The sequence below is a fragment of the Passer domesticus genome, chromosome W, assembly GCF_036417665.1.
Source record: "Passer domesticus isolate bPasDom1 chromosome W, bPasDom1.hap1, whole genome shotgun sequence".
NCBI classification, from domain to species: Eukaryota; Metazoa; Chordata; class Aves; order Passeriformes; family Passeridae; genus Passer; species Passer domesticus.
Genome location: NC_087511.1, coordinates 17523230 through 17549370, shown reverse-complemented (window position 1 = coordinate 17549370; position 26141 = coordinate 17523230). Strand labels below are relative to the sequence as shown.

General features: G+C 44.6%; 1 protein-coding gene across 4 annotated transcripts in view; it reads left to right on the top strand.

Moving 5' to 3' along the window:
- The window catches only part of LOC135289180 (YLP motif-containing protein 1-like), an 83271-nt gene that overhangs the window by 10158 nt on the left and 46972 nt on the right, over window positions 1-26141 (top strand). The window lies entirely within an intron of this gene.

The following is a 26141-nucleotide window of genomic DNA, read 5'->3' as shown; positions in this document are numbered from 1 at the left end:
GGTCCAGAGACTTTATGTGTTTCTGGGTCCTTCACCAGCACAGGTGGTTTCTCCGTGAGCTTTGCTTGGGTGGTATTTGCAAAGTGGCGAAGTATTGGTGGATCAGCCTCTGAGGTTGTACAGTTCAGGAAGTTGATGACATAGAGAGCCTTGCAAAGTCTTTCAACTGGAGAAATGATCACGTCTGCACCGGTGTCCAGCATCCCTGGTAGGTGGACCTTCTCTCTGCAGGTAAGACCGCACTCGATGACAGGCTTACTCGGTCCCACAACTTGTATCCACATTGCTGTGGGGTTGAGAGGAAGCTGTTCCCTGTGATTCTTAGGGAGTAGAAAGGCCTGTGCGAATGGGGTACCCTTTGGAAGAAAATATGGTAAGTCTGTGCAGTACACCTGGACAAAGATTTCTTGTCCCGGGTGCACTGTTTGTACTTCTGGAACAACAAATATTTCCTTTGGGCTATGGAGAGAATCACCTATAATTAGGATGTTAGAAGGACCACCTTTTGGCCCACATTTGCCTGTGGGAACACGATAAACATTGTCATTTTTAAAATCAATGGACAGTGCAGTTACCAGCTGGCGGCGCGTTCCCTTTGGTATTGCTCTGTGTGTTGGGTCCTCCTCATGTGGTCTGGAATCTCCTGGGATGGTGCATGACTGGGTCTGGATGGCCTTTGATTTGGTGTCCTTGCGTGGGGCCCCACCACGCTCTGCTGGAAGTTTCCCGGACGCTGCTGATAGTACTGCTGATTCTGGGGCCTTTGGTGGAAATTGCGAGGGTACCTGGGAGGTGACCTCTCTGGACAGTCCTTTATAAAATGTCCAAAATCTCCGCAGTGGTAGCAGCGGACCTGATCTTTAGAAGCTATTACTGCATATGCACTAGAAACTCCTTCTGCAATACCCTTAGTAACTGCTTGTGCCACTGTATCTTCAGTGGACAAGTGGCGTGTGCAGCTTTCCAGCATTTGCTCTATGGTAGGTTCTGTGTCTAAGGGTAAGGCTCTCAGAATTGCTTTACATTTTTCATTTGAATTACTCATGGCAAGCTTACACAACAGTTCTTTTCTTGCCTCTGTGCTCTCTATCTGTTTTTCCAGAGCATCCTTAATTCTATCCACAAATTTGATAAAGCTTTCATCTATTCCTTGTTTAATAGTAGAAAAGTATTGGGTAGGAGTAGAGTCATCAGGGGTAAGGAGTAAGGAGGTTTTTGCTGCTATAGCCACGTCTTGTAATGTTGCCTTAGGTAAATTATCAGCTTGGTCAGAGGGTTTCTGCAAATCCCCTTCACCAGCCAGCTGTTCGAGTGTAAAGTTTGACTTATCAGCGTCTGCAGCATAGTTATCTGATAATGTTTTTAATTGCTTTTTCCAATGCCTTTCCCAAAGCATGTACTCAGCGGGAGAAAGGAGGCACTGGGCAATATTTTTAATATCGTGGGGTACCAAAACATGTGCTGAGAACGTAGCTTCTAGGAAATTTCTAAAAATATGTGAACTTCTACCATGTTCTTTGGCTGTATTTCTTAACTGCACAAGTTCTTTATTTGTAATAGGTTCCCATGTCTTTCTAGTAGTAGCACCTCCTCTTTTTCCCTTCTTATAATCTACTGGAAAGGCAGTAATTCTCTGAGCTAATTGCCAGTCCCCTGCCTGTGTGGCTTCCATTTTTATTATAGCCCATGGATCAACATACTCTATGTCCAAATCAGAATCGCTGTCACTGCTGTCATCAGATGACGAGAAGTGAGAGCTATCAGGCCTTGCCTTATGTTTCTTATGGCAGGCTGGAGCAGCATTTGGCAGAGGGGCATGTGGCTGGACAGGGTATAAGGCAGCACATGGCAGAACGTGGCTACAGGGAGGCAGCAGGGCTGGGGTGGCCATACAATGCGTGATACAGCATGCACAGGACTGGGGGGTGTGGGGAGGGGGAGCAGAACTGAAGGAAGTCTGGGGGGTCCCGACCGGGGGCTGCGGAGTGTGGGTATGGGGGCAGGGGGTGTGCTGGATGGAGGAGGCGGCGGGACTGGAGGAGGGTGCCGGGGATACAGGGAGGCTTGGGTCTGGGGCGGATACGCGAGCGGGCATGATTCCGGCGGCAGGGAAAGACGCGATGGTAGCGGGGGGGGCGAGGGTGGGGGAGGGAGTGGGGGCGGGCACGGCAGGGACAGGAGGGACGGCAAAGGGGGTGGGGGGGGCCCCAGCAGGGTCGGGGGGAGCAGGGGGAGGGGTGGGGTTTGGGTCGGTCCCGGCGGGAACTGGCGCAGATGCTCTCGGAGATAACACAGAGCAAGGAGGCGCGCAGGGTGTGGCTCCCAAGGGGAAGGCGGGGGGGAGGAGGGGTTGGGCAGGGGCCGTGGGCGCCCTGGGGTCGGGGGGGTGCGGCACAGACCGCAGGACGCTAGGACCCAGCGGACTACTGATTTCCAGGGTGGAGGGGGTGTTATCTCCTCGATTAGCATTTGAAAGAGGCGCTTCTGTTAAGTCAGATAAGAACTTCCCGTGTCCAACAGAAGTTAGCCCTGAAGTTACTATCTTTTTGTTAGTTTTTTCTACAGCTTTAGTGATAGCGTGAAATATAGGTAAAAACCGGGTTACAGAAAAGTCTTGGTTAGTTTGAAACTTATATATCGTGGTCCCAATTGTATCCCAAAAGGAGTCTAAGGTAATAGTCTGTGTATTAGTGTCTGGGAAGTGGCAGAGAATCCACTTTATAAATTTTTTCAGGTTAGTTTTTGAAAGGTTACCTTTAGAAAAAGAAAAGATGTTAGAAGATAGGATTTCTAGGATTAGTGAATATAAATCTCTCTCGTTCTGGGATCGCTTAAATGTACTAAGCTTTGATCCCATGTTTCGGTTCCCGCCAGCAGAAAAAAGAGAAAAAAAAGAAAAAAAACAAAAAAAAAGGACCCAAGGAAAAAAATATTTTGCGCGCAAGAAAGGCTGTGTTAAACTTACACTTTTCAGCCTGTTGTGGGTCAAAGTTCTGCTGGGGGTCGTCTGCTCGTCAGCCTCCGCAGACACTCATGTGCCCAGGTGTCGTTGTTGCGGGTCGGCTGACCTCCTGTCCACAAGAGTCCTTCTAAAACGAAGAGCTTCTTCTTCCAGGATTTCTGGCGCGGAGGCAGTGACAATTTCACGAAGAAATGCTGCTCCTCTGAGATGCCAGGTCCGGCATTCAGTTCCGCGGCCAGGATATTGCGGCGGTACAGATGTCGGTCCAGAGGCCCCAGCTGTTCGGGCATCCGCTATGTTCAGTGCGCCAGCTATGGCGGGCTATTACCCTCAGGGCAGAAGCCCAGCGGGGAATGCCGGCTGGCCAGGATAGCTCAGCGGGGGGGCTCAGGCAACCCAGGCAAGCTATAGTGATTTGCAGCTCTTTCAGCTCTTTAGTGATTTCAGCTCTTTCAGCTTGCCAGGTGCCCTAGGTACCGCCGCAGCAGCAGACGCAGAGAGAGAGGGAGGAGCGCTGTATGGGTTCCGCAGGGTTCTTTTATTCGGGTCTCCGCGAAGGGTCCAGTGACAGCTCTCCTCTGCCGAACCGGGCAGAGTTAGGGGTTTTTATACCCTACAGGGGTTTTGAAAACTGTCCAATAGTAAGGGTCAGGGGAAAGTGACCTATGGGCTTGCAGGGAGATAGCAGGGTCCGAAAGACGGAAGAGAGGGGCTTCTAAAACCTTAGTCATGCTGACTTTGGCATTTCCTAGCTCAGGCCTCTGATCGCCAAGGGGGCCGTGCAGGCCTTGTGCCTGCTACAGGGCAGTGTTCTTTATCTCTTCCATGACTCATCTCTGATAACTCCCTCCAGAGGCTATCTTCTGTTCATGGGCCATCGAGTCTCACTTCATGACTCAAAATTACATCATCCTATTGTGAGATGCTCCACCCAGGGGGAGGAACCAAGCACTCCTACTTGGATATAATCTGAGGTTTGGAATAACACAAGCAGCCCCCCCCAGCGTATAAAAGGCAACGCATCCATCTTGAAGATGAGCCACATAGTAGGCAGCCATGAGGGAGGCTCCCAGGCCTGTTTTTCCTTATTTAGTCCTTTTGTTGTATTTTTGTTAAGGTTTAATAAACATTTTAAATTTTTTTAAGTGAGCAGTCGTTTCTCACACAGTGATTTTCCTTTTGCATATGATTGAATTAAATTAACCAATCATCTTTTTATTAACCAATTGCTCCCTATCCCAATTTTCTTGCACCAAGTCCACCCTGGGGGTAGAGGGGTGACTAAAAAAATTAAACAAAGAAGGACAACAAAATATTTTCCCCTAAACCTTTCCTACAGCCCCCACAGAGGAAGGTGCATGACAAATACCTAAGCGTGCATGGGGACAACGCCATCCTCACAAGGCAGTAGTTGCAGAATTGGCCTCAGGATTAGAACCTGCTAATTCTAGTTCTCCACAACAAACTACAGACTGGTGGAGGGGGAGTTCCCCACAAGATAGGAGCTACAGAATTGGCTTCACTACTGGAACCTGCCAATTCTGGCTTTTCACAACAAAACACAAAAAGCACAGGGGTATGGGTCCCCACCAAAAAGGAGCTTTTGGCTCCGCACAAAACCCCACAGACAAGGGAACTAAACCCCCAAATCAGTTTACCACAATTCCCTCAGAGAAAGATGTGTTCAAATTTCTAAGCCTGAAGAAGAAGGCACAATCTCCACAACCCCTCAAAGGAAGTTTGTCCAAGTGCTAAGAATTTTTGCAAAAGGAATCTTAGTCATGGTTTGAGGCTGGCACAATGCCAGTGCCCCCCATGAAAATACACTTTCCCTAGTGGCTTCTGTGAGATGTGATCAGGAACAGAGCAAAACAGGCTCCAACTTAGGAATAAATGAGACAAACTTTATTAACTACAACACCTAAAAAGGAACAGACACAAAACTAAGAATGAAAACCCTCCAAATACATTCCTCCTCCTACCCCCCTTTTCCTCCACAGCATGAAATGACACCACAGATTTCCACACCGTCACCATCTCTCAGTTAATCAACTTTTGAGTCCATCACCCGTCAAATAATCAACTCTCAAGTCCATCAGGGAGAGAGGAGTCCCCCCTTGCACCATAGGCTTCTCCCTGGAAACACAATTGAAACCTCTTGTGTTTCCATGTCACTCGTGGCACCGCCCGGAGAACATTTGCCCTTGTGACTTCTTCCCTCCATGTCCAGTGCTCTCACCACTTCACATGGACCAGAACTGCCTTTAGGGTTCCCCTTTTAAGGATGCCCCGCCCAGTTCCAACAAAAGCAGCAGTCTCTCAACTTCGGGACACCAGTCCCCCCCAAATTTCACCCCCTGGGGCCGAGGGGCCTCGTGAACAGAGATCTTCCTCTTCTCTGAAGACAGAGGGCATCTCACACCCTCCTCAGCCATCTCTGTTCTCGCCGCTGCTTCACTGCACTCTCTTTGGCTTCAAGGCATTGCCTCCCCCTAAATGCAGTCTGTGTCACAGGAAAAAACATAGGTCTGTCCATGGCCATACAAGAAAGAGTCCAGCTCAAGGCCGCTCCATCATCTCCTCCCACCTAGGATTCTTGTCACCTCTTCTAACATCTCTCACTTGTACTCACTTTCATCACACTTGCCCACTGCTTCATCTCTCTCTCCTCATTCAGATTCAGGAGGATCAGTATTTGTAAGGTTCCCATTATTCTAGAAAGGGGTTAAAATCTTCACCTCTGTCTGCCCAGAACTCCCACAGTGGCCGGGCACTTTGTTCGCGCTGCATCCCCCACTTCTCCTTCTGGCCGGCTGTGCTGCCAGTCCATGATATCGAATTTCAAGGCAGCACAGGCACTGTCTCTATCTCCCGGGGGAGGTAGGAGGGGGGCCCGATGCTTCTCAGGGCTCCTCCACCCTTCCATCTTGCAAGGCCTTCACCCCCCTCCTCTGCCCAAGGCTCCGGCCTACCTCACCCTAGCTGGGCAGGGGAGCTCTGACCTTCATGGACTGGGACCAAGAGAGAGTTCTCCTGGGAGTTCTTGCTTTTAACCCCCTGTGTTCTCAGAGGCGGTCCATATCTTCAGTGGCCAAACCAGGTGCCAATATTCAAATCCAAGCACTGATTGGTTTGACCACAACCTCCCAAAAAACTCACTTCCTTCTTAACCTTCGACAACAATTCTCATAGCCCTTAAAAGAAGTAGTGCCTAGATTTCTAAGATTTACAACAGAAGGAAGCATATGAAATAATTTTGTGAGAGGAGACAATACTATTGTGAAAGGCACTTCAGGTCAGAGAACATTAAATCCAGCGGAATGGGATGGAATAGGGGCTTCCTTTACGAACCCCCCAGATCAGCCGATCCCGGTGCCCCTCTGGACAGCAAAAGGAGCTGTAGCAGGAACCTCAGGAGAAGCAAGCTGGAACAGCAGGACCTCCCAGTAGGCAGAGGGTGAAAAGCTACAGTGTAGCACAAACCCGCAGCAATGGCAGAGGTACGGTGGGGGTTGGGCACCAGCAGCCCGTCTCCTGAACACAGCAGGGAAAAGGCTCGTTGGGATTTCTTACCAGCGCTGGTTGGTCCCTAGGTCCGGGCTGTGTTGAGACTGGGGGGGCAGCCCCCCGGCGTGAAAAACAAGGGTGTTCCCGGGTCTTGGCGGGGCATGCACTGGCTCTGGCCTTCCCCACAGCAAAGCAGCAAAAGAAGCCAAGCCGCCAAGCTCAGTCACAGTGACGAAGCAAAACGAACAAACAAACAAACAACAACAAAAAAACCCCCCAAAAAAACAAAAAGAAGCAGGCAAAACCCACAGGAACAGCAGGATCCCTGGTCAGAGATACAGGCCACGTGTCCAGTCGAGCTGCCTGCCAGAAGAGGAAGGGCAATCTCTCGTCCCGCCCCCAACTCCCTCCGGAAACCCCAATTTGGCTCCCAAACACTGCGATTGTCCTGGAGCCAGGGAGGTTAGGAGGTGGGGCAGGGACAGCAGCCACGCCAGGCACAAATAAAAACAAAACTGATCAAAATCCTGCAAAATTGTATGGGATAATAAACCATCCCCAAGACACTGGGAAATTGCTTTGGTGATGAAACAGCAAAAGGGGTTGCAGGAACAGGCATTCTTGCAGTGGTACCACAAAAAGAAATAGATCTGTCAGAGTTTGCCCCAAAATAAGATCAGGGAGACCACAAGCTAATTAAGTTTCTTAAGGCTGAAATTAAAGAAAGCAGATGAGCTGTCACCCTAGTGTTCCAAGTTGTAGTTCCACCCCTGCTCCTTTGAGAAATAGCACAGCAAGAGCATGAAAGCACCCATTGGGAACAGATAATCTTTTGAAACATCTGTGGAAGGTAGTGCTAGGGAGAGGAATGACTGATGTACAATCTATAACAAGCAAGTGTGAAATTTGTTGTAGAAACAATCCTGAAAGGAGCAAAAGATTTGTGTTAGGAATAACAAAGGCAGGAGATCTCCACAGAGATTATTGGCAAATAGATTTTTCTGAGTTACCATGCAGAGAAGGATACAGGTATGTATTGGTATTTGTTGACACTTTCAGTTGATGGCCTGAAGCTTACCCCTGTCACACTAACACAGCAAAGGGGGTAGTGAAAGTTTTGCTCAAACATATAATTCCAAGGTTTGGGGTTCCTTTGGGAATGCCATTACATAGGGGACCACATTTTGTTACAACAGTGGTTGGGGAAGTTAGCCGAATTCTTCCATCCTTTGCTGATACATTTTACCCCTTTCAAGGTGATGTAAGGTTTCCAAGTAGATAAACTACCTTCAATAAAATGTTTTCTATATTTAATGTGCCTCAATAACTGCAGCTTTAGAGAAAGAATAAAAAAAAAGGAGCTTAGTATTATATATCTATTGCAACCAGTAACAAGGATTCTATTTATAGAGACAATTTAAATTCAGGTCAGGTTTTTTTATATTATGAGAGCCTAGAAAAAATTATAAAATTTACTGCTCAAATTGATTATAAAGTTGATTTATTTATTGCTTGTAAAATATATTGCCAAATAACAAGGCTAGATACTTTTTTTCCTAAAGCTGTTCTTGTCAGATGATTATATATTTTAGCTAGTGATACACATATAAAACCACTAAATAGTAACATCTGCTTTAATTCTTGTTTATGTACAAATAATATAGATTTTCTTTCTATTGTAAACTTCTAGAAGTTCCTGAGGTTCTGCTGGGTAGCTTTCCAGCTACTATTTCCCAAGCCCTGTAGTGTTGCAGGGGGTTGTGTGACTCAAATGCGGGACCTGGTACTTGACCTTGTTGAACCTTCTACAATTGGCCTTGTCCCATTGCTCCAGCCTGTCCAGATCCCTCTGCAGAGCCTTCCTGTCCTCCAGCACATCAACACTCGGTGGTGTCTGCAAACTTTCTGAGGGGGCACTCAATCCCCTCATCCAGATCATAAACATATAGGGATTTTTTTCCTTAATAAACCTATACTTTTTAAATGTACACAATGTAGATTGTTGATTGGCAGTGCAATGCAAAGGACCAATACTTCCAGAAACAGAAGATTTAATGAAAACTATATTCCCTCCTGCAAAATACTGGCAGGAACTATAGAGGGTCTCCACAAAGGGGTCAACTGTTTTAACTTTCTTCTCTTCCTCATTAATTTTATATAAGCAAAGTAAATATGGAAAATGTATTCTGTCTCTGACAGTTTTATAATAGATTGGCTGATGTGCTATTAACAAATGCATCTGCAAATTTACCTGCAGCTTTCCAAAAGGAAAATATGTGCAAATCCCTGGAAAAAACCTGAGAAGACATAAGCAGACAAGTTCTTGGGGTCTTATTCCATTTACCACAAAAACTATAATGGCATATAAAAGTCTTTCAAACAAACTATCCTACAAGGGGTTTGTGCATTCTATTTGGAGCCTAAAACAGGCACTGTCTTAGGTTAAAAGAAAAAAAAAATAAATTTAATGCCTATCATACACAAGGCTGGATCAAATGAAAAGCTTTGAGAGAGGCATCCATTCCAGCCAAATCTCCCAAATTAACATCACAGTCATATCCACCAGTTTTTAAGCTGTCATCAAAATATAAAATTCATCAAAATATAAAATACTACTAAAGTAAAAAAAATCAGTTCATTTCTTCCTAAAATACATCAGTTATACTTTGTTTTTGAATTTTCGCTACCTTGTGCAGTGTCTGAGTATCTTGGAAGGGGAATGGAAATGTAAATTACATAAGCTGAATAAACTACTGAAGACAGCAGAGAAAAGCTAGTTTACAGGGTTTGCTCTCTAAACATCTCATTGCAGAATTTGGATATGTGTCATTTCTACAAAGAAAAATGGTATTCTAGACTTTTCTTAAAAGTACAAATAATATTCCTAGCAAGATACTGAAATGGCATTTAATATCCATTTGTTTAAATTTTGTGCTAGTTTATTTACGTGTGCATATATAAGCTGTTTGGTTAAATTTGTCTTCCAAAAAAAAATTTAAAAGTTTATTAAAAACCAAAAATTTTTAAGTCACAAATCTAAAAAAGATACTATTTTAACTAAAACAGCTAAAAAAACCCAAAAACAAAACTACCAAAACCATCTATTTAATATAGAAAATTAGCTGCTTAAAGCTACTCAGAATTTTGAGGAAAGAATGCTTAAGGCTCATTACTCCCATTTGCTATCCTCAAAACAGAGGTTTATTAAAATGGGATTTTTAGTCAAAATCCTATTTAAAACCTCTATTTGAAGAAATTTATTTTAGTTGTATTCAAATCAGTGGTGACAGACCAAGGGAGTCCCAGTGCCCTGAGTTGGAGGACCATGGCTGCGAGAAAGATAAACACCCAGTTCACCCTGAACCTGTGCAGGATCTGCTGCTTCAGCTGGACCCCTACAAATCTATGGGGCTTGATGAGATTCATCCCAGAATCCTCAAAGAGCTGCTGATGTCATCACAAAATGTCTCTCAATGATTTTTGAGTGGTCTTGGTGTTGGGAGGAAAGGGTTAAAACCAGAAGATTTGGTGAGAAGAGAATAGTGTTTAAAGTGACCTTGCAGCTGGGAATGCTAAGAATGTCAGTATGGGAAAACTACATTTATTATGCCTAGTGTTGTGGATATTCTCAGTTCAGTCCAAGAGAGAACAGAGACAATTTCTCCCAGGCTGAGCCTGGGAATCTTAGACGAAAGAATTCAAACAATTATTATCTCTCTTTCTGTAACCATTGTTCATAGTTATGGTTCTTCACAGTGTGCTATTCATAGTTGCCAATAGTGTGAGATGTTTCTACTTTGAGACAAATCAAGGATCACCTTAGCGAGTCACATTATAAAAGACCCGCTACTTTCATTATAGTTAGCCTTCTGATCCACCTGAAGACTGGAGTCTTTCTTTCCGTCCCTGACTTAACAGCGTCATAGTGTTGTTCATCATCTGCCTGTTTTGAGAAGTAGAATTCCTATGAAGAGATAACACACTCTCACAGACATGCTTGAGCCTCCTGCTGGGAGAGAGAGAGAGATCATAAAAGCACAGCCTTGTGATAAACTATGCGTGCGTGAAGTCCTTTGATATGTTGGGGCTTCCAGTAGGACCCCATCTGCTAGGATGAACTGAGATTAACGGAGCCTGTGCCCCCATGTGTCTCTGCCACCCAGCGTTGTTAGCATGGTAATGAAATCTACTCTTTGCATTTCAGCTGTGGTTTGGTTGTTGCCCTGGGTTACCTGTATGTGTTGATTCACACACTTGGGAATCTAGAGAGGTCCCAGCTGACTGGAAGCTGGTGAACATTGTCCTGATTTTCAAGAAGGAGGACCCTGAAAACAACAGGCCTCTCAATCTCACTTCAGTGGCTGGTAAAATCATGGAAAAGATTATTCTGGGAGGTATTGAAAAACACCTGAAAGACAAAGCAGTCATGAGTCACAGCCAGCACAGCTTCATGAAGGGAAAGTCCTGCTTATCAAACCTGATTTCCTTCTATGATAAGATAACCCACCTGGTTGATCAAGATTAGCTAGACAATGTGAAATGACTAATAAAACTTTCATGAGAAGATAAAACTCTCATAGAGAGATGATACTTAGGTTTTAATCTCTAGATACAATTTAACTTCTGTTAGGTACTTCATGTTAGGCAGACCACAGCACAGGATGGCTTTTAACCATTGGACAAAACTTGGTTCATCCCACATACTTAGGATAGATAGTAATCATTTTCAGAAACCCTTTCACAATAAGGAAGACAGCCGTCAGCACAAGAAAATTAATTGGTAGCAAAATTTAAAAAACACTTCTAGAAAATTACTGAAAAGGGATTTGAAGAGATGAACCAGAAAGTCCTAAAGGAAGCAAATAAAAAACCCCCAAACCCTTATATTCCACCACTGGAGAGTAGTGACGAGTGGCATTCCTCAGGGGTCAGTATTGGGACTGGTGTTGACATCTTTGTCAGCAACATGGACAGTGGGATTGAGGGTGCTTTTAGCAAGTTTTCCCATGATACCATGTAGTGCAGTTGACACACTGGAGGATGGGATGCCATCCAGAGGGACCTAGACAGGCTTGAGAGGTGGGTCTGTGCAAAATTCATGAAGTTCAATAAGGCCAAGTGCAAGGTCCTGCACCTGGGTCTGGGCAATCCCAAGCTCAAGTACAAGCTAGGCAGAGAATGGGTTGAGAGCAGCCCCAAGGAGAAGGACTTGTGTGTCTTTGGACAAGAAGCTCAACATGACCTGGCAATGTGTGTTTAAGGTCCAGGAAGCCAACTGCATCCTGGGCTGTATCAAAAGAATTGTGACCAGCAGGTCGAGGGAGATGGTTATCCCCCTCTACTCGTCTGGTGAGACCCCACCTGGAGTACTGCATCCACCTCTGGGGCCCTCAACATAAGAAGGTTGTGGACCTATTGTAATGAGTCCTGAGTACCTCTCCTATGAAGACAGGCTGAGAGAGTTGGGGCTGTTCAGCCTGGAGAAGAGAAGGCCCCAGGGATACCTTATATCAGCCTTCTAGTACACCCTTTAGAGGGCCTACAAGAAAGCTAGAGAAGGGATAATCTACTGTCAGTCTCCATTCTCCATTAGACTTATGCACAAGTCATGTAGGGCTATTGAAAGGTGAGCGAGCCTTGCTGTATGAGAAGGAAAATGGATGGCTGGATATGTTGTAGTGACCTCTTCTCAGGTAACTGATCATTGCCAGCAAATACCTCAGCCCAGAAAGCAGAACTTAAAGCATTGACAAGAGCCTTAGAACTGGCAGAAGGTAAGAGAGTAATATATGGACTGATACCCTTTGGGGTAATACATGCACACAGAGCCATTTGGAAGGAAAGACGGCCTCTTTCTGCCCAAAGAGTTCCCATAAAACATACTGAACAAATTTTACAACTCCTGGAAAGCATCCAGAAGTTGCAAGAAGTGGCAGTGATGCACTGCAAAGTGCACCAGACTGGGCTTTCATCTGTAAGTACTGGAAACAGGCTAGCAGATAAAACTGCAAAGGAGGCTTCAGAAAAATATATTTTTGCTTTAGTACCACAAATAAGGTAGTTCTCCCTGTTGGAGACTGAAATATTATAATTTATGGCTTAAACATCTTCATGAAGGACTTTTTCCTATTATAGCAGAACTGTATAAAAGCTGCAGAGAAAACCCTGAATGGGGCCCCTGGACTACATGTTGATGGAGATAAATTAACTCAGGTCTGGGCTGGGGGAGAAGAATACATTCAGAGGCATCAGGCTTAGCATCTTCAGGGTGAAGACCACAGCCCCGGGGCTATGAGCTGCCAGACTTGCACAGACCCTCACAGCAAATGGTGGGTAGAGGAGACGTTTTGAGTGTGTAGTGAAAAAGCCTCTCCTCTGAGGCAGTGAACACCCATCCTCCGCTGTGCAGACCAGCCCAGCTGCAGGGGCCCCTTCACCCACAGAAAAGTCACATCCACGTGAAGGACAGCAGAGGTAGTGTCACAGTGATTTGGGGAAGCAAACAAACTCCACAACTTTTGTGAAAGTTGTAAAGCTGGTATGTTTATTACAGCGCTGGACCCATGTGGGAATTGTTCTCTTAAAATTACATTGGTGCCTCTGGGAACTCCAGATCCTTTTTTATCTCACTCTCAAATACATATGCATGCAATTTTACAATAGGTTCACACATATTCATTCTAATAATTTCGCGTGACATTTGCCGCTAATTCTTCTTCATCAGAAAGAATTCCTGGGTCATGTCTCCCTGCTCTCCCTAGCAGCCTCTCTGTCTGCCCCCTCCCTCCCCCCTTATCTCTTGTCCTTCAGCTAAAGCAGTTTCTCTGAGCATAGGTTTTTGTGAGAACAGGCAGTCAGACTAAACAGCTATGTTTTGCAAGCTACTCAAAGCTTAACTCCAAGATGTACTTTTCACCTAAATCAAAATGGATTTCTACTCTGGAAAATTTCCACTCTGTGTCATTTCCCCCCTGTTAGGGATATGATAGAAATTTGTGCCTATGAAACATAGATATATGTATTAAATATGGTATTAAAGGGGGGGACCAAGGTGTAATCCTAGGATGACCACAGCTGGCTGACAAGGGAGGAACGCAGCATTAACATACGAAGGAAACTCATCTGCACAGGAGATGTACCCGAGGACACCCAGTAATGATGGCCCATGAAGATACATATCTCAGATAACCAGGCCCATCAGCACCTGCCATATGAATACAGGATTCCGGGAATCGGAGAAGGAACATCAATCCCTTCCCGGACGAGGTTTTGTGCAGCTTAAGTAAAGAAAAGAATCAACATGAATATGATAAACTTTGAAAAGAGACAAAGGGACTCAGCCATGGGCAAGAAAAAGAGTATAAGAGCCATCCCTGCAAAGCAACAAGTGTGGACGGAGGGGGATTTGGTGCGATAGAGGCTGAATCTGCGTCCACCCAGCCTGCATCCCGGGGTCTGTGCTGTAATTTTTTTTGGTGGCTGTCAAGGCTGTAATACGGTCACAAATAAATTGTCTTTGTTTTTATTTTTATTATGACTGGGTCAATTTTTCTTTTTACCTATAACACCCCCTTTCCTAGAAAACAAGTAAATTCTTTTACTTAGTGCAAATATCTACAATAAGTGTCTCTTAATGCTTTGCCATGACCATTTGATAAGGAGGTTAACACAGCTACTTGCTGTAGTATTCTCTAATTCCAAATTAGCAATATAAAGGATAACTTTAAACTTATTTCAAGTAATATTATTAAAACTACAATGGGATGACACAATTTATTAAAGATTTCATTTGCAGTTGGTGACTAAAGATCACATCTCACCAGTGATGATCTGCATTTTGTTTTATTCTTTGAAGAATTCTGGTTATTTCTTTTGTATCATGTTGGACAGTAATGTTATAAGTAAAAATTGATCCGGCCAATTTTAATAAAAATAAAAATAAAATTTATTTGCGACCAATATACAGTCCTGACAGCCAACAATCAAGGACAGCACCGACCCCGGGATTGAAGCTGGGTGAACTCAGATCCGGCCTCTATTGCACCAAATCCCCCTCTGTTCACAAATGCCACTTGGCAGAGTCTTGAGTTTTATACTCTTTTTCTTGCCTGCGGCAGAGTCCCTTTGTCCTTCCTTAGAGTTCTTCATATTCATGTTGTGTCTATTCTCCATCCTGTGCTGGACAAAACCTTGTCCTGGAACTGATGTGTATCTGCTCCTCGGTTCCCAGAATCCCGCATTCAGATGTATGTCCTTGATGGTCCTGTCTGAGATGAACATCTTCATGGGCCATCATCTCTGGGCATTTTCTCCTTCACACCAGTGAGAACACCCATCTGTGCAGGCTAGGTTTTCTTCATATGTTAATGACACACCTCCTCGGCTGTCAGCTGCAGTTTCGCCACCCTGTGAAGCAAACCCCTTTTCCCTTGCTGGTGTGATTTTAAAGTTTTATATTATATTATTTGAACAATCATATTCTATCAGCACGAATGACCATCATATTCATAACAGTAATTAGGGTTTTCTGTCTGCTTTCTTGGATTTTCTTCAAGATCTACAGCAGGTCATGGTGTTTAATTAATTGTTTTACCAATGTGAGGTCCATTCCAATAGAAGTAGGTGATAGTCTGTGATACATTGGGTAGTTGGTTTTAATCAGCTGGTGGGATGTCACTGGGGCTAAGCACGAAAAATCACACATGATAATCTTAATAAAATTACAAATACGAAAATTAGAATGATTTCTACTAGACAAAATAACATAGTTGTTATCAATTTTTACAATAGCACAAGCAGTTCTCAAGCACACACAACCTTTACCAGTACATATGAGCACAATTTTCTGATCAGTGACTGGATGAATCTCGAGTGGCAAATACTTTGTTCAGTGTTTAGACACACATTTCGAGCATTAATAGTATTGCTTTCACAAATGAATCCGAGTTGTTCCCTAGTGTCCTGGATTAGGGCAAATTTGGGAGAAAACCTCCAAAAGGGAGTCCCCCCAGAAAGCAAACCCACACGGTCCCTCCCCGCAACTGGTTCTGGAAGGACTCCTCAGAGAGAAGTGGAAAGAACCTGTTTATTTAACAGGCAAAACACTCCCAGCACACAAAATGAACAATACTGGATGACAACACTCTTTCACCGATCTGAAAAGGATGACAAATTCAGGAAGTCTTTCCTGGGAGTGGTCGCTCTGTTGTCAGTCCCTCTGGCGCTGGGGATAGCTGCTGCAGTCACAAGATGCAAACTCTTGGTGTTTCCCAGGTCCCAGTCCGGAGCAGGCTCGAGTGGTTCCAAGAAAAGGGAAAGGAAAAACAGTCCATGGAAAAATTTGGACTGCTTAGCTAAACTAACTAACAAGCAGAAGCAAAAAGCAAGAGCAAAGCAGGAGCATAGCAGAAGCAAGAGCAGAGCAAAAAGAAAATCAAAAGACAAAATCCGCACTATGTACTGCCCCGTCTCTGTGTCCCGCCAGCCGTGGGGGAGCAGGCTGATAACAAAAACCAAAACAAAACATTCACTCTTCAGAGCCAGTCTTGAAAGCACAAAACATAATATCCAGCATAAACAGAACACACGACTGGGGGATACAAGCATCATAACATCCCCCTAGGACACCTAGTAACACAAGATTCTAAGTTTTCTGTTTGCCACTTTGTATTTATCTTTTGTGCCCACACCCTATGTTCTGAAGGGTAGAGCACTTTTTTTCATGATTTAATCCAAGTATAATGATGGGGTGGATAACGCAAACAGTGGCATTACGTATGGAAAGCACAAAGGCAGTGGCCACATTAGTAGCAAGATCATAGGTGAAATTTACCATAGTCTACCAGGACTGAAACTTCCTTTCTAAATCAATCATATTATCTCAGACAACCTTCTGAATTTTAGTTGGAAAATTACCTTCAACCCCTTCCCGTATGACCAAAGCTGTTGTTGCTTGCATCTAAAACTGTGCTTGTATGCAACTGACTACTTGGCACCTTACCTTGATTTCTTTTCTTCTGATCTCTTGAAGTGTCCATAGTTTTCGTTTCTGCCACTACTGCTCCTCATATACTTGATCTCTGTGGATTACTACAGTGGATAGGTTTAAATATTTTATCTCAGAAGGATCTAGTATACTGATTAAAAGCTTGGGATTAAGGCTATTTAGCATCGCTTTGAATAGAGGTACTCTCTAATTCTAAGACTCTAATTATAATTATATACAAAACAATTTTGTAAATGAAAGTACAAACTACCCCTGGCTGCAATATACTCATTTTGCCTGAGTAAGTTTTAGTCTCAGTTCATTGTCTCCTGGTGTCACTCTCCAAGGGGCTTCTGGGGCCTTCTCCACTTGAGAGTTGTGGATCCAGGCATTCTGCTCCTTCATCTTGACTGCAGTGAAGGTGGTGAGAAGCACCTGGAATGGTCCTTCCCACTGTGGTTCCAAAGTCTTTTCTGTAAGAGACTTGACATATATATAATCTCTAGGCTGTATGTTATGTACTGGTCTATCTAGTTCCATGCTCCGAGTTCCAGCCATGTGTTTTTCAGTTTTTCTGAGGTGTTTGCTTAAAGCCACCATGTAGGTGGCCAGTGTTATCTCCCTAATGTAGGTGGACGTTCCCTTTTGTATTTTATATGGTCTTCCATAAAGCATTTTAAAGGGACTTAGCTTTTCTTTAGATCGAGGTTTAGTTTGAATTCGCAATAGTGCCAGTGGAAGAACTTGGGGCCAGGGCAGATTAATTTCCTGCCCTAGTCTTATAATCTGCTGCTTAATCAAATTATTCATTTTCTTTACTTGGACGCTTTATTGGAGGCGGTATGGAGTGTGAAGTTTCCAGTCTATGCCCAGGTGGCTACTAATCTGTTGAACTATTTTGGAAATGAAATGTGATCCTCTATCCAAGGATATTGTGGCTGGAACTCTGAAGCGTGGTATTATTTCTTGTAATAATACCCTGGTCACCTCTCGAGCTTTGACAGTTCTGGTGGGGCAGGCTTCTGGCCACCCTGAAAATGTAACTGTCAGTACTAATAAATACCGATACCCCCCTTTCCTTGGGAGTTCTGAAAAGCCAATTTGCCACTGCTGTCCAGGCTCATGGCTTCTCCTAATTTGACCAAGTTTTGGCCTGGGGTATTTTTGGGGTTAGTTTGGAGGCAAGGATCACACTGTCGGTTTACCTGAGTAATAGTGGCATATAAATTCCTGGCAATGATTCTTTCAATCAGATATGTGTTTTAGAAAGCCTGTGGAAACTACTGCTTAAAAGTCAACACTTTATTTCAATGCACTCTGTAATACTGGCAGCTTTGGTCATTCTGGGAAAGGAGTTACACTTTATAAAAGCTTTTAAGTAGTTAGGCTCCAGGGTGGTTTCTGGTGCTCCTCCCTTACTAGTGACTACACAAATGGGAAGGGATTACCAGCTCCTCTTCAATGGTAGCCCACCCCTCTTGGTTGTATGTCCCTTTTGATTATTATATTCTGGCTTACTTTCAAGCGAAATCTGTCTATAATTACTTCACCTTTTTCTGCTTTCTTTGCCTCTTCATCCGCTAGCTCATTTCCTTCTTCTAATTCTGAGCTTACTTTCTGGTGTGCCTTAAATGCATAATTTCTACTTCTTCAGGCAGCTGAACTGCTTCCAGCAGCCAGATTATCTCTTGTGCATGTTTGATGTTCTTTCCTTGTGAGGTCAGCAGTCCCCTCTCTTTCCAGATGGCTCCATGTACATGCACGACTCCGAATGCATACCTCGAGTCTGTAGAGATGTTTATTCTCTTTCCTTTTGCCATTTCCAAGGCACGGGTCAGTGCAATTATCTTGGCCTTCTGCGCAGAGGTGCCTGTTGGTAAGGGTCCAGATTCTATTACCTCTCTGCAGGTAGTCACTGCATACCCAGCATGTCGCTTTCCATTGGCAACGTAGCTACTCCCGTCAGTGAACCAGGTCTCTGCATCATCCAAAGGAGTGTCCTTTAAGTCTGGGCAGCTGGAGTAAGTAGCTTTAATGGTCTCTAGGCAATAGTGGTGTACTGCTTCTCCTGGATTTCTACTGAGAAAAGAAGCTGGGTTGACAATATTAGTTACCACTATCTCTACATCATCTTGCTCTACCATGATGGCTTGGTATTTCAGGAACCTCTATGGTGAAAGCCAGTGGCCGTCTTTTACTTCCAGTACTGTGGACACTGTGTGGGACACTAGCACAGTTATTTTCTGTCTCAGAGTAAACTTGCATGCCTCTTGAATATTCAGCAGGACTGCTGCTACAGCTCTGAGGCAACCTGGCCATCCTTTGGCTGTTGCATCTAGTTGCTTGGAGAAGTAAGCAGCTGCCCACCAGTATGGACCTAAGTCCCAAACCATTATTCCCAGGGCAATTCCCTGTCTTTCATGGGAAAATAGAAAGAATGGTTTACTTATATCTGGAAGTCCCAAAGCTGGAGCTGACGTGAGGGCACTCTTTAGCTGGTGAAAGGCCCGTGTGGCTTCTTTTGTCCACTGGAGATCTTTGTTTCCATTGGCAATAAGCGCATAGAGGGGTCTGACAAGCAGTCCATATTTATAAACCCACAGCCGGCACCACCCTGCCATGCCTAAGAAGGTTTGGAGTTCTTTTATTGTCTGGGGTTTCAAGGTTTGGCATATGGCTTCCTGCAAGCCTGCCCTAAAGTCCATTGCCCAGCACTGACCTTGTATCCCAGGTAGATTGATGGAGAAGGAAGACTCGCTCACCATATGATGATCGACAAGTCTCATCTTTATTCCCGAATCACCAATTATTATACACCTTTTAATTAGCTCATGCATAGTGCAAAATCCCAGCTCACCATTGGCTAATTAGTTATCAGCTATCTACGTGCTGTTTTGTGCCGGGGTCAGCTGTTGCTTGTCTCTGCCCCAGCACGGGAAAAAGTGGTTCTGGGTAGGCCGCGCTCTCGAAGAAGGAGTCTGGACTCTTGCTTTCGGTCTTCAGTCGAGTTTATTATTTCTTATCTACAAAGATTTTCTGTCTGTCCAGCCGAGGTCTGTTCAGCAGGACAGCCAAAGGCACTTTTGGCAACATTCCAGGGCCTCCGAGCCCCCCAAGGGTTGTCTCGGTAGCTCTGGACATCCGGAGTGACGTACTGAGCTCCCACATCTCCCCCTTCTGTTTGCACCAAAAGCACCCTCTTTACAACTCGACTCATGACACCCCGCACACACAAAAGAATGCATGGGATTACAATCAAGAGAACTATGAGAATCACCAAAATTTGAAACCCTATCTTTAAAAATTCTTTTCCCAAAGGTGAAAGATCAAAAAACTTTGCTATGTCCTCAATCCAAGATCCTGTGATCTCGCCTAGTTTCTTCACACTCTCCTCTATTTTTTCGATATTTTCATGAATTGACCTGGAATGGTCGGAGAGATTCATACAGCACATTCCTTCAAATTCTTTGCACCCATGGCCGTGAGCAAGCAAAAGATAATCGATTGCTGCTCTGTTTTGCAGAGTTGCCTGTCTTACACTGTTCATGTCTTGTAACATGTCACTCAGTGCAAGAGAGACTGATTGAGCATGCTTGCTCAGCCAACAACCCATACGATCCAATTGAGTCAAAGCAATTCCTGATGCTGCCTGAGGTGAGAAAATTGCTATCGCAATTCTCCTTGCCTTGCTCCAAGTGTAAACCCTGTCATCACAATTCTCATCGAAATATTGTAAAGATCTTTTTTCTTTATGTTTTTGTTCTCTCTGCATCTTTAAATCTGGCGTCAGCATTGAAATTCTTCCAATGCTGCATGGACCTCCCTTGGCATTCGCAGGAATACCATGCCAAATCCTGTCTCCACAAATCAAAAAGAATCCCCTTGGCAGTTGCACTGGGACTTGGAGTGACCCTTTGTCTGTCACCATGGTGTTGTTGCACCAGGCTGACGCATTTCTGTAGAATTCATGACTGGGAGTAACATCAATAGTTTTGTTTGGCTTTGCTGTACCTGAAATTTCAAATTTCATGCATACATTCATTGTCATGGACCCGAAAATCTCCAATTCCTGAGGTTCAGAAGAAGCCACAGGAAGAGAATGTGTCCAAGTATACCATTCATTCACAGGATCTTTAACGACCTGTGAGATCTCGATTGCAGTGTGTCCTGGAATTGGCCATTCATTCACTGGCAATCCAATCATGCATGCTGAAAATGGCCTCCCTGGTCTGGAGTGTGTCAGGCAAATGCTATCTAAATCTGCTGCTTGGGCTAAAGCTTCCCAAACATTTTTCTCTGGTTGATTGACTGGTAAAGTTGCTTTGTTGTTCAAAACCATTGGCAATGAGACAAAACACATGAACATTGCAAAGTTTATCACCCCACCTTTCTGACTAAATATCACCATTTTCCACCCAAAGTTTTTCAAAAAACCCCCCAAAGTCTTTATTCTTCTGTTTCTTCTAGATTATTGCTTGTAGTTTGAGTCTCCTCCTCTGTCTGAGTACATGTCTCTCTGTTTCCGGGATCTGTGTTCTTTTGTTCTTGAGTTCGAAACGGCTTCACGTGTCGTGCCGACACCCACTTCGGACCTTGCTCTGTGGAAACACAAGCGAAACCCTTGCCCCAAGTGATTAGTTTGAAAGGACCTTCTATCTGTCCTGATTCTGGGTTTCTGACCAAAACTAAAGGATTCTCCCTTAATCTTGCCTGTGAACTATTTGAGAAATGTCTCAAGATTGGAGGATTGGGTTCTGAGGATGAACTATTTAGGAAATTCAATACATACAATGCTTTATTTAGTTTCATGTGTGGCGTCGCCTCTGGCTCCCCCCTCCTCTGTCTATCTAGAAGGGATTTTAAGGTATGGTGTGTTCTTTCAATGATTGCTTGACCTGTGGGTGTGTGTGGAATACCAAAGGTATGTCTGACACCCCATTTTTTCAAAAATTTGTCAAGCACCCTGCCTGTATAAGTTGGACCATTATCTGTTTTTATTTCCTGAGGCACGCCCAATGACGCAAATGCTTGTAGAAAGTGTCGACAAGCATGGTCTGCTGTTTCTCCTGCATGTGCTGAAGCAAAGACTGCTCCCGAAAATGTATCAACTGAAACATGAACATTTTTGAGCCTCCCAAATGAGGGATATTTTGTGACATCGGTTTGCCATAGTTGAAGACTTTCCAGTCCTCGCGGATTGACCGCTCCTGTTGAGGCTGGCGGCTGTACAAGTTGACAATCTGGACAAGTATTGATGATCTCTCTCGCCTGAGTTTTTGTGAGACGAAAGGATTCCATCAATGCATGTGCATTCTGATGAAAAAAACTATGACTCAATTTTGCCTGCTCAAAAATGTCTGGGAGTGTCTGTGAAATGGGCATTGTCAACCTGTCTGCTCGAGCATTCCCCTCTGCTAAAAACCCTGGAAGTGTTGTGTGAGCTCTGATGTGTGTGATAAAATATTCATGTTCTCTATTTTCTAACAAAGTTTTCATGCTCACCAAATATGAATACAATATTTCATTGTTGGCCTCTTTCAAGAGTGAACCTTCCAAGCGTCTGACTACCCCCGCGACATATGCGGAATCCGTAATCAAATTGAGAGGTTGTTCAAACAACTGAAATGCTCGAGTGACTGCTGCCAATTCCACAATTTGTGGAGAACCCTGAATCATCCTCACATCTGAGTCCCATTTCCCTGTTTCTGAGTTCACCCATGTGATCACTGACTTGTGTGTCTTCCCTGAGCCATCAGTGAATACTGTGATCCCGTCTAGAGGTTCTTCACTTATTCTTGGCTTTGCCCTGTAACATATTTGTGACTGCAGCACTCTGTGTTGTGGAAAATGAATTGTGCAAGTTCCTGGGAAAGCTAACAATGCAATTATTAAATCTTTTGATTTCTGCATCGCCCATTTAAAATAATCTTTTTTCAATGGTAAATGAATGATTGAAAATTCTCGTCCTGCCATTGTCAACAATCTTGTTCTCCCCTTGATGATGATTTGTGCCATCATTTCTAGATCTGTTTTTGAAGGCCTGTATGGTAGAAAAATCCATTCTATAATTATCAAAGAATCTCTTTGGGATGAATCCCATTGAAAGATCAAACCGTGGAACTGTGTTTTCTCTCCCAGCACTGCCAACTCAAAAGGCAATGATTCAACGAATCGATGTGCTTGACGCTTTTGAATAGCATCTGTGATTTTTTCCAATTCCTTTTTTGCCTCTCGCGTGAGTGTCCTGGGAGATCGAATGTCTGTGTCCCCTCTCAAAAGATTGAGCAACGCTGGAATGTCGTTGTTCGTGATCCCTAGAATTGGTCTCATCCAGTTGATTTCTCCCAAAAGTTGTTGCACATCATGCAAATTGTTGACTTTTGTGCTGACCTCCATTTTTTGGGGTTTTATCGTTCTCTCTGAGATTTTCCACCCTAAATATGTCCAAGGTGCAATCTCCTGAATTTTTGAAACACTGATTTCCAAACCTGCCTTTTGCACCTCTGTGATCACACAGTCACGAGCTTTTTGCAGCTCCTGTTGTGTTGACGCTGCAATGAGCAAATCGTCCATATAATGAATAATCTTCACCTGCGGGAATTTCTTCCGTGCTGGTGACAAAGCTCGTGCCACGTACCATTGACAAATTGTCGGCGAGTTTTTCAGACCTTGTGGAAGTACCACCCAATGGTATCGTTGCAACGGTGCTTCCTTGTTGATACTTGGAACGGAAAAGGCAAGTCTTGGTGCATCATCTGGATGAAGTGGAATGCTGAAAAAACAATCCTTGAGATCGATGATCACGAGTTGCCAATCTCTGGGAATCATCGAAACGGATGGAAGTCCCAACTGAAGAGGTCCCATGTCCTCAATGACTTCATTGATCTTTCTGAGATCATGCAACAGCCTCCATTTACCTGATAGTTTCTTCTTGATGACGAACACTGGAGAATTCCAAGGGCTATTTGTTGGTTTGATGTGTCCCTTCTCCAATTGTTGTTGGACCAGGTTCTTCAGCGCACTCAACTTTTCTCGTTCAAGGGGCCACTGATCCACCCAAACCGGATCATTTGTTTTCCAAGTCAGTTTCAGCGTGGCGAGTGCCGCAGTGACCCCAATTAAAAATCCATCTCGATCTTCGTCCCCCACTGAGCTAACAAATCTCTTCCCCAAACTGTGATTGGCTTTTGCACAACAAACGGACGAATGATCGCTGTCTTGTTTCCCGGTCCTGTGACAACAATAGAATTCTCACTCTGCAGACATAGAGAAGCTCCCCCTATGCCTGAGAGAGATCCCAGAGGCACAATCAAATTCCAATCACGGGGCCAAAAGATGTACGAAATTACTGTGACATCTGCTCCCGTGTCAAGCATTCCTCTGACCACTATTGTTCTGTCCCCACAAGTCAACTGACATGTGAGTGTGGGTCGATCCCGACCTATATGTTTGATCCACGTGGCATGAATTTCAACATTCTCCCTCAGAGGATGCCCTTCCTCATCAAAGATTGACAAAACCTGCCCAATGGCATGTGGTGGCAATGCGAAAGCTCTCGCAACTTGAGTGTTTTCCGCCACGATCAACGGTGGACGGAGGGCTTTAGCTAGAACTGTCAATTCTGTATTTCTGTCTGCTGATATAACTGATGGATAAACAATGAGTCCCAGGATACTACTTCTGTCCTGCCCTATTATTAAAAAATCTTGTTTTTTGTCCGAATGTCCATGGACACCTGTTGGTATCTCCGCATGACTTTCGTCCAAGAAACACACTAGTTTGGAAGCTGCCAATGTGCACTGCGCTCCTGGTGGAAGAAGGTCTGGGTCGCTGGAGAGTCTGCTGAGGACTTTGCTGAGGGTGTCTGCTTGATGTTCTCCGATGACTGTCCTGCCTGCTCTTGTGTCATCGCCATCACTTGTGTCGTTGTGCGCTGGCGATTTGTGTGCGCGCTCTTTTTCCCGTTTCCCGGCTGTGGTAAAGGGTTTCCTTCCACATCCGTCTGAGAATAACATTCTTTCACAGAGTGTCTTCCTCTTCCGCATCGTGCGCAAAGTGGTTTTTGCCGTTTTTGCGTCTGCGCTTGTGCGTGCGCTTGTGGGCAATTCTTCTTAAAATGTCCAAATGCTCCACACTTATAGCACTGTCCTCCAGGTGGATTGTTTTTCTTCTGGATGGTTGCAAGAATTTCATTCTGCTGTTGAAATATTTTGTCCAACATCTCTCCTTCTGATCGTTTTCCCGAGTGTTCTCTCAGCTGGCTTTCCCACTCTCCTCTCAATTCATCTCTCACGATCGACGCAACATGCTGAGGTGTTCCCACCTTGCTGCATGCTTCCACCATCTCTGCCAAGGATGGTCTTCCTGGCATTGCAGTGATGACTCGTTGGCAATCCGGGTTGGCATTGCCGAATGCGAGACTTTCCAAGAGTGGTCGCTTCGCAGCTTCGATGGTCACCTGTCGATCCACCGCTTGCGTGAGTCGATCTATGAATGATGAATATGGTTCTGTGGGACCTTGCCTGATGGTTGAAAATGGGACATCTGGAACTCCTGCTGGAGCGATCTGCAGGATCGCTTTCCGCGCCGCTTCCTTGATGTCATTCAACACTCGCCTTGGAAGACGTACCGCTTGTTCTGCTGGATTGTCATCTGGAGGATCTCCTGCCAACTGTGCTTCAGTGAGGTTTGCGTTTGGCCCGCCTTGATAATTGTTCCTCAACTCTGTGAGATATCTTCGCCATCTTCTTTCCCAGATGAGATTCTGCGTGTCTGTGAGAATCATTGACACAAGGCTTCGGATATCAAATGGCGTCAGGTCATACATGTTAAATGTCCCCCTCAGGAGCTGTTTAAAGTACGGTGAATCCAGTCCATTGCGTTGAACAGCTCTCGCTAAGTCTTTGATCACATCGTGATTCAATCTTTCCCACCTTGGATTCTGCCCCTGCGCATCATATGTCACTGGCATTGTCAAATCTCCTGATCCTTGCAGCAAAGCTTCTTCTGTCAGTTCCTTTTTGACTTGTTTCCAATCCACCATTTTCATTGGTTGTTCCTCTTCTTCCTGTAGAAATTCTTTTGGCAATTGCATGCACAGTGGAGTCTTTGATGTCAGCAGTGATTGTTTTTCAAACAGTCTTTGACTCGAGGTCTTTGGCCTCGCTCCTGGACTTAAATAAGGAAATTGAAACTCTTGTGTCTGCATCCTTTTCATCGCATCGAATGATGGCATATATCCTTTCCTTGCTTCTGCTGCTGAAAACATCCATGCCGGAATTCCCTCTGATGCTGCGATTCGTATCACGTCTTCTTCTTGCCCTTGATCCTCGTATAATGTATCTTTAAGTTCTAACTGTGGTACTGTTTTCTTTAACGTTGCCTTCCCTTTATATGTTGTTGGAAAAAACTGCTGCATGGTTGCAGTCCTGCCACGAGATAACGTTGTGGCTCTGCCCTGCATTTGGGTCATCCCCCTACTGGGTTGCCTGGACAGGTGCGATGACGTCACGAGCTCGATCGGCTCCTCAGCCACATCGATTGGCTGCAGCAGTTGTGTTTGTGGAACCTGAGCCTGCACGTATTTTGACTGAGCAGCAATGGAGGTTGAACACCTGAGCACCGCCCTGAGATGGGAGTGGTCTGAACCACAGGGGCTGGGATCGAGGGACCTGGAACCGGAGAAGG